Below are 9,378 nucleotides of genomic sequence, written 5' to 3' on the forward strand. Positions count from 1 at the left end.
TCCACATTCTCAACAACACTTGGTATGGTCAGTCTCTTTAATTTTGCCATTCTACGAGGCATATAGGGGTACTTCACGATAGATGTAATTTGCATTTCTCTAATGACTAATAATATTAAGTGTATTTTCATGCACTTAGTTGCCATCCTGATATCTTCCTTGGTGAAGTGTCTATTCAAGTACTTTGCCTATTTTCATATCAGTTTTTTGGTCTTATTACTGGGTTTTGAGAGTTCTTCATGTATTTTGGATATGCATTCTTCGTGAGATACATGCTTTGCAAATATATTCTTCAAATCTGTGGGTTGACATTTCATTCCCTAAACAGTGTCTTTTGAAGAGTAGAAGTTTTAAAGTTTGATAAAGTCCGATTTTTGATAAAGTCCAAGTTAGCAGAGGCTTTCTCCTATAAGTTTTTTTATTTGATTGAGGTCACAATAGTTTGTAACATTGTGAAATTTCAGTTGCGCATTATTGTCAGTCACCATATATAGGTGTCCCATTCCCCTTTATGCCCAACTCCCCAACCCCCTACCCCTCTGGTAACCACTAATCTGTTCTCTTTGTCCATGTGTTTGTTTATCTTCTACATATGAATAAAATAATATGGTGTTTGTCTTTCTCTCTCTGGCTTATTTCACTTAACGTAATACCCTCAAGGTCCATACCTGTTGTTGCAAATGGGACAATTCTGTCTTTTCTAATGGCTGAGTAGTATTGCATTGTGTATATATACCACATCTTCTTTGTCTATTCATCACTTGATGGGCACTTGGGTTGCTTCCTCATGTTGGCTATTGTGAATAATTCTGCAGTGAACATAGAGGTGCATATGTCTCTTTGAATTGTGGATTTCAAGTTCTTTGGATAAATACCCAGCAGTGGAATAGCTTGGTTGTATGGTATTTCTATTTTTAATTTTTTGAGAAATCTCCATACTCTTTTGCATAGCGGCTGCACCAGTTTGCATTCCCATCGGCAGTGTATGAAGGTTCCCTTTTCTCCACATCCTCTCCAACATTTGTTGTTTTTTGTCTTGGTAAATATAGCCATTCTGACCAGTGTAAGGTGATATCTCATTGTAGTTTTGATTTGCATTTCCCTAATAATTAGTGATATTGAACATCTTTTCATGTGTCTGTTGGCCATGTGTATATCTTCTTTGGAAAGATGTCTGTTCCTATCCTCTGCCAAATTTTTGATTGGGTTGTTTTCTTGTTGTTGAGTTGTGTGAGTTATTTATATCTTTTGGAGATTAACCCTTTGTCAGATAAATGATTTGCAGACATTTTCTCCCAGTTGGTGGGTTGTCTTTTTGTTTTGATGCTGGTTTCCTTTGTCATGCAGAAGTTCTTTAGTCTGATGAAGTCCCATTTGTTTATTTTTTCTTTTGTTTCCCTTGCCTAAGTTGACATGGTATTGGAAAAGATCCTTCGAAGATCGATGTCAAACAGTGTACTCCCCATATTTTCTTCTAGGAGTTTTATTGTTTCACATCTTACCTTCAAGTCTTAAATCCATTTTGAGTTAATTTCTGTGTATGGGGAAAGACAGTGGTCTACTTCCATTCTTTTGCATGTGGCTCTCCAGTTTTCCCAACACCATTTATTGAAGAGACTTTCCTTTCTCCATTGTATGTTCTTACCTCCTTTGTTGAAGATTAACTGTCCATAGATGTGTGGTTTTATTTCTGGGCTTTCAGTTCTGTTTCATTGATCTGTGTGTCTGTTTTTGTGCCAGTACCATGCTGTTTTGATTACTGTAGCTTTGCAGTATATTTTTGAATTCAGGGATTGTGATGTTTCCAGGTTTGTTCTTTTTTCTCAGGATTGCTTTAGCTATTTGGAGTCTTTTGTTGCTTCATATGAATTTTAGGATTCTTTGTTCTATTTCTGTGAATAATGTCATTGGGATTCTGGTTGGGATGGCATTGAATCTGTAGATTGCTGTAGGTAGTAGGTACATTTCATCTATGTTTATTCTTCCAATCCATGTGCATGGAATATCATTCCATTTCTTTATGTCATCATCAATTTATTTCAATAATGTCTTACAGCTTTCATCATATAGGTCTTTCACCTCCTTGGCTAAATTTATTTCTAGATATTTTATTTTTTTGTGTGGTTGTAAAGAGGATTGTATTCTTGAGTTCTCTTTCTGTTAGTTCTTTATTAGAGTATAGAAATGCAACTGATTTTTGTAAGTTAATTTTGTACCCTGCACTTTGCTGTAGTTGTTGATTATTTCTAACAGTTTTTATGGATTCTTTAGGGTTTTCTATATATAAATCATGGTGTCTGCAAACAGCAAGAGTTTCGCTTCTTCCTTGCCAATTTTGATATCTTTTATATCTTTTTCATGCCTAATTGCTCTGGCCAAAACCTCCAGTACTATGTTAAATAAGAGTGGTAAGGCTGGGAACCCTTGTCTTGTTCCTGTTCTCAGAGGGATGGCTTTCAGTTTTTTCCCATTGAGTATGGTGTTGACTGTGATTAGTCATATATGGTCTTTATTTTGTTGAGATGTTTTCCTTCTATACCCATTTTATTGAGAGTTTTTGTCATAAATCAAAGTTGGATCTCGTCAAATGCTTTCTCTGCATCTATTGAGATGATCACATAGTTTTTATTCCTCATTTTGTTCATGTGGTGTATCACATTGATTGATTTGTGGACGTTGAACCATCCCTGTGTCCCTGGTATAAATCCCACTTGATCATGGCATATGATTCTTTTCATGTATTGCTATACTCGGTTTGCCAATACTTTGTTGAGGATTTCTGTATCTATATTCATGTGTGATACTGGCCTGTAATTTTCCTTCTTTGTGTTGTCCTTGTCTGGCTTTGGGATCAGGGTGATGTTGGCCTCATAGAATGTATTAAGAATTGTTCTGTCTTCTTCAATATTTTGGAATAGTTTGAGAAAGGTATTAAATCTTCTTTGAATGTTTGGTAGAATTCTCCAGAGAAGCCATCTGGTTCTGGACTTTTACTTTTTGGGAGGTTTTGATTACTGTTTCAATCTCTTTACTTGTGATTGATCTATTCAGATTCTCTATTTCTTCCTGATTCAGTTTTTGGAGGTTGTATCTTTCTAACAATTGATCCATTTCTTCTAGATCGTCCAATTTGTTGTCATCTAGTTTTTCCTAGTATTCTCTTATAATCCTTTGTATTTCTGTGGTATCCCTTGTAATTTCTCCTCTTTCATTTCTAATTTTATTTATTTGAGACTTCTCTCTTTTTTTCTTAGTGAGTCTGGCTAAGGGTTTGTCACTTTTGTTTATCTTCTCAAAGAAGCAGCTCTTATTTCCATTGATCTTTTCTACTGTTTTTTTGGTTTCAATTTCATTTGTTTCTTCTCTAATTTTTATTATTTCTCTCCTTCTGCTTAATTTGGGCTTCGTTTGTTCTTCTTTTTCTAGTTCTGTTAGGTGTAGTTTGAGATTGCTTATTTGAGGTTTATCCTGTTTTTTAAGGTGGGCCTGCATAGCTCTGGATTTCCCACTTAGGGTCACTTTTCTGATTCCATATGAATTGGTTTGGTGTATTTTAACTTTCATTTGTCTCCAGATATTTTTTGATTTCTCCTCTGATTTCTTTAATGATCCATTGGTTGTTCAGTAGCATGTTGTTTAGTCTACACATAGTTGTCCCTTTCTCAGCTTTTTTCCTGTAGTTTATTTCTAGTTTCATAGCATTATGGTTGGAAAAGATGCTTGATGTAATTTCAGTCTTCTTAAATTTATTGAGGTTTGCCTTGTTTTCTAACATATGGTCTATCTTTGAGAAGGTTCCATGTGCACTTGAGAAGAATGTGTATTCTGCTTTTCTGGATGGAGTGTTCTATGTATACCTATTGAGTCCTTCTGGTCTAGTTTTTCATTTAATTCTACCATTTCCTTGTTGACTTTCCGTCTGGATGATCTATCCATTGATATAAGTGGGGTGTGGAGGTCCTCTACTATTATTGTGTTGCTCTTAATATCTCCTTTTAGGTCTGTTAATAGTTGCTTTATGTACTTTGGTTCTCCTGTTTTAGGTGTATATATATTTATAAGCGTTATGTCCTCTTGGTGGAGTGTCCCTTTTATCATTATAAACTGCTCATCTTTGCCTCTCATTACCTGTTTTATCTTGAAGTCTACTTTGTCTGATATAAGTATGGCAACACCTGCTTTCTTTTGTTCACCATTAACTTGGAGTATCGTCTTCCATCGCTTCACTCTGAGCCTGTGTTTGTGATCAGAGCTGCGATGTGTTTCCTGGAGGGAGCATATTGTTGGGTCTTATTTTTTAATCCAGCTAGCCACTCTGTGTCTTTTGATTTGGGAATTCAATCTATTTACATTAAGAATGATTATTGATATATGGAGCTTAATACTGGCCATTTCATCACTTGTTTTCTGGTTGTTCTCCATTTCCCTTGTTTCTAGTCCCGCATATTTCTGACTGCCAATTCAGTTTGGTGGTTCTCCATGATGGTTTTCTCAATTTTCTCTTTATCATTTGTGTCCAATCTGATTTTTTGCTTAGTGATTGCTGTGAAGTTTGTATAAAAGATCTCGTAGATGAGATAGCCCCTTTTCTGATAGCCTCTTATTTCCTTAGTTGAAGCAGTTTCCATCCTTTTCCTCTTCCCTGTCTATGTTGTCACAACTTATTCTGTTTTGTGTTGTGAGTTTGTGGTTAAAATGAATTATAGTTATTTTCTATGTTTTCCCTCCCTTTATCTTTAATGTTATATTTAAGTGTTTGCTAACCTGTTCTGATAGAGAGCTGCAATTTTCTGATTTTGTCTGTCTATTTATGTCCTTGTTCAAGGCTTTGTAAACCCTTTCTTTTTTTTTCTCAGGTATGAGGGCCTTCTTGATAATTTCTTCTGTGTCTGGAGGGGGTCTTATGGTGATGAACTACCTCAGCTTTTGTTTGTCTGGGAAAGTTTTTATTTCTCCATCATATCTGAAAGATATTTTTGCTGGATTGAGTATTCTTGGCTGAAAGTTTTGTCTTTCAGAATTTTGCATATATCATTCTTACTTGTAATTCCAGCTCCTTCCCCAGGTTTGGGACGTTCTCAGCTACTATTTCTTTGAACAGGCTCTCTGCTCTTTTCTCCCTCTCTGCTCCCTCTGGAATACCTATAATCCTTATGTTGCATTTCCTAATTGAGTCAGATATTTCTTGGACAATTTCTTGATTTCTTTTTAGTCTTACTTCTCCCTCCTCCTCCATCTGAAGCATTTCTATATTTCTGTCCTCCGAAGTACTAATTCTGTCCTCCATAATACCAGCTCTGTTATTTAGGGCCCTTAGATTTTCCTTTATCTCTTTCATTGTGTTTTTCATCACCAACGTTTCTGATTTTTTTTTTATAGTTTCAATCTCTTCTGTGAAGAATTCCCTCTGTTCATTAATTTTAATCCTGATTTCATTGAACTATCTTTCTGAGTTTCCCTGTAACTCTTGAGTTTTTTTATGATAGCTATTTTGAATTCTCTGTCATTTACAGTGTAAATTTCAGTGGCTTCAGGATTGATTTCTGGGTACTTGTCATTTTCCTTCTGGTCTGGAGCATTAATATACCTTTACACTATTTGATGAGGTGGATTTGTGCCATCACATAGTGGTAGTATCTGGTTGCAGATTCCACCTGCTGCCACTGTGGGGGGGGGGGCAGGAGCTGTGTATTTTGAGCCCACTGTGACCCCTGGCAGCTGTGTCTGTCCTTTGGAAACTGTGTTGACAGGGCCGGTCTGCATTTGCCCTCTGGCCACCACTGCTTTACACATGTAGGTGCACAGGCAACTCTGGTGCTGGTCCTCTGCTCTGGTCGACCAGCCAAGTTGGTGGACTGGGCAGGGTGGGAGCTGCTTTCTTTCATGTGCCTGATCCTGGCCACTCCCGCTTTGCATTTGCTGTCTGCCCTCCTGGGCTGCTCAGCTTGGTGATGATGCCCACATGATTGTTTAGCCTCCTCAGTGTGGAGCGTTCCCATGGACTGGGAGGCAACTCCAAGAGCAAAGGCGTTCCTGCAGAGAGCTTCCCTTTCCCCCTCTCCTCTCAGAGTTGCATGCTGGCTGCCATACACAGTCCCATGCCCTACATCACTGCCATTCAGGGAGGAAAAGGAGATCCCCTTACCTTCTTCCAGCACCTCCACCTTCAGATTTATGGCTGCATGGATCTCTCAGACGTCTATTTTGTTGTGTGCATATCCTCTTTTGGTTTACAAATGTGCTTTTCATTGTATCTTAGCAGGGAGAGACAAGGGAAGAGTTCACTCCGCCATGATGCTGACATCACCCTCCTAGAAGTTTTATAGTTTCAGGTCTTATATTTTGAGCTAATTTTTACATATAGTCAAGGTATGAATTGAAGTGGGGTTTTGGGGGTTTTTTTACATACAGATATCCAATTGCTGTACCACCATTTGTTCAAAAAACTACCCTTTTCTCAGTGAATTGTCTCTACATCTTTGTAGAAAATCAGTTGTTCATATATATACATGTGGGTTTATTTCTGTACTCTCTATTCTGTTCCATTGACCTATGTGTCTGTGTTTACACCACAACACACTTTGTTGATTACTGTAACTTTACAGTAAGTCTTGAAACCAGGTAATGTTAGCCTTCTAACTTTGTACTTTATTTTTTAAGCTATTTCGGCTGTTCTAAGTTCTTTGCATTCCATATGAAATTTGGAATCTGCTTGTCAAATTATATCAGAAAGTTCAGAGGGATTTTGGTTGAGATTGCATTAAATTTTTAGACCAGTTTGGTGAAAAATGACACTTTAACAACTTAAAGTCTCCTGACCTATTAGCAAAGTATGTGTCTCCATTTTTCAGAGTCATCTTCCATTTCTCTCAGTAATGATTTGTAGTTTTCAGCGTACAGGTTTTTGTCAGATTTATTCTGAAGTATTTCATGTATTTCGATGTTGTTGGGAATGGTGTTATTTTTTACATTTCAATTTCCAATTGTTTATTGTTAGTATATAGAATACAATTGATTTTTGTATGTTGATGTTTTATTCCACATCTTGTTAAACTTTCTTATTAGTTCTAGTAACTCTTTTGTAGATTCATTTCGATTTTCTAGATAGATGATCACATCAGCTGTAAGTAAACAGAACTTTCCATCTTCTTTTTCCTGATGCTTTTCATTTCTTTTATATCCTTGTCTTGTTCCCGTTCTTAGAAGGAAACTTTCTATCTTTCATATTAAGTGTAACGTTAGTAGTAGATCTTTCATAGATACTTTTTATCAGGTTGAGGAAATTCCCTTCTATTACTAGTTTGTTCAGTTTTTGACAAAAATTATCTTTTTTTTGTAAGCGTGTAGCATATATATTTCTGAATTTATTAAAACTTGAAACTGCTCTAAGACTTTTGGGACAAAGATTTATATCCACACACACACAGCTATATTTATTTCTACATCTCTTATTACACAATATTCTACATCATATTAAAAACCATGAATTCACATTTCAACCCCACAGCGTTCGTTCTATTTTTCTTCCTTTCAATATTTGTAACTCCTTTGTCTGACTGTAGAAACACAGCTTCCATTATCCTTAATATATTTGCTTATTTGGTCAACCTCCTGTGTGTATCCCTTCTCCCATCACCATCACCATCCCATACCTCCTGCAGATGCCCTCCACATCACACTTGGGCTTGACACTCACTCATCAGACTGCAGCTGCCTTCCCTGACATGGACACCCTTTTTTACCTTGCTTAGTCTCCAACTCCATGCCCTGGGCTCCCCTTCTGTGTGCACACTACCTCACCCTAACCATGCTCTGATACTCTGTACTTGTCATCCCCTTCCACATGGAAGCCTTTCCCACCAGCTCATGCACTGACCTTCTATACTGGGAAACTCTCCTATGTGGATGTCCTCATCCCTGTTGGCTTCTGAAACCCATGCTGGGCTGCACCCTCTGAGGCCACTCTTTACTCTACTTAAACATGAATCCCTGTAAAGGCTGAACTCCCACATGGTCATCCTCCTCACCTTCTCGGTTTCCAAAGCCCCATGACATTCTCATATGCAGGGATTTCCTTCTAACTCTGCTGGAGCTCTGACACCCTGCACTGGGCCACTCCTCCGCATGGACCCTTCCTCACTCTTGTGGCTCATTCCTGCAATGGGCAGTCCTATTTGGAAACTTTGCTTGTTTTGCTTGGGCTCGCACATCCCTCCTCGTGCCCCTGCTTTGCCCTAACTAAAGGGTTTAGGACTAAGTTTTTTATGAAGGGATATGAAGAGGAGGAGGAATAACTTATTCATTTATTTTTTTATAATTAACTTAGAATAATTTTTTATCAAACTCAAAAATGTTCCATTGTGTTTTTGATTGGGATTTTAGGAGGAAATGCCATACTGACAGTACTGGGTCTCTCGCTTTAGAGGATCCAGCTCCATTATTGCAGAAGAATCTCTCATAAGGCAACTATAGCCACAATCAAGGTCAACTAGAGCTATAATTAAGGTCAAAGCTCAGCATGCTTCAGGGGACAGGTACAACTATGACCCATGAGGAAATAGCCTACACACTAAACGAATTGCCAGACTTTGCTGACATATATCGACAGCATCTGGGCAGATCTCAAGAGGGAAGAACATAACACTAGTTCTGGCAAAATTTATTTATACTGATGATTTACTAGGGAGTCCAGAATTAATGTACTGCTAGAGATGGCTCTGATAGCTTACTTGATTGATTGACTAAAATTTGAATTCAATAATGGCATATATTTAAAGAGGCTGAGATGCCAGAGCTTCCCTGGCATAATGTGGAGGGGGGAATCCAAAGGCTTAGGGAGCTAGAGATATTGAACTGAATGTTTCATATATGACCAGGATGGCTGCCTCCCAACTACATTCCACAAGATGGTCCAGAGACACTTGCTTCACAAAGGCAATGAGATATATATTAGTGAGGAGAGCACGTGCATCCTTGAAAATCTCTGTGGTTGCTCTTTTCTAGGCAAGATATGACTGTAGAGGATGCCACTGTTGAGATGGTTTCCCTGATTCAAAGGGAGTGATAGGATGCTGGAGCAGCAGGGGCCAAGGGTAGCACTTAATTGCCTAAGACAAGGTAAGCACATCTACCATAAAGGGCAGGAGGGATATACCAGGAATCAGAATGTTTTGATTGGCAGAGATCTTTGGCAGAGGCTCGTTGGTCATTGTGTCTCAGGAAACCAAATATATGGGCAGTCTACTAGATATTGATTGATCTATATAACAGCAAAAACTCTAAGCCTGGTAGCTGAAAATCTGACTTGAGTTGCCACAGTGGAGAGTTGAGGCCTCTTCCTCAGTTTCTAGACATATGTAAATGAACAGAGACAGAACC

The sequence above is a fragment of the Equus quagga genome, chromosome 12 (genome assembly GCF_021613505.1).
Source record: "Equus quagga isolate Etosha38 chromosome 12, UCLA_HA_Equagga_1.0, whole genome shotgun sequence".
NCBI lineage: Eukaryota > Metazoa > Chordata > Mammalia > Perissodactyla > Equidae > Equus > Equus quagga.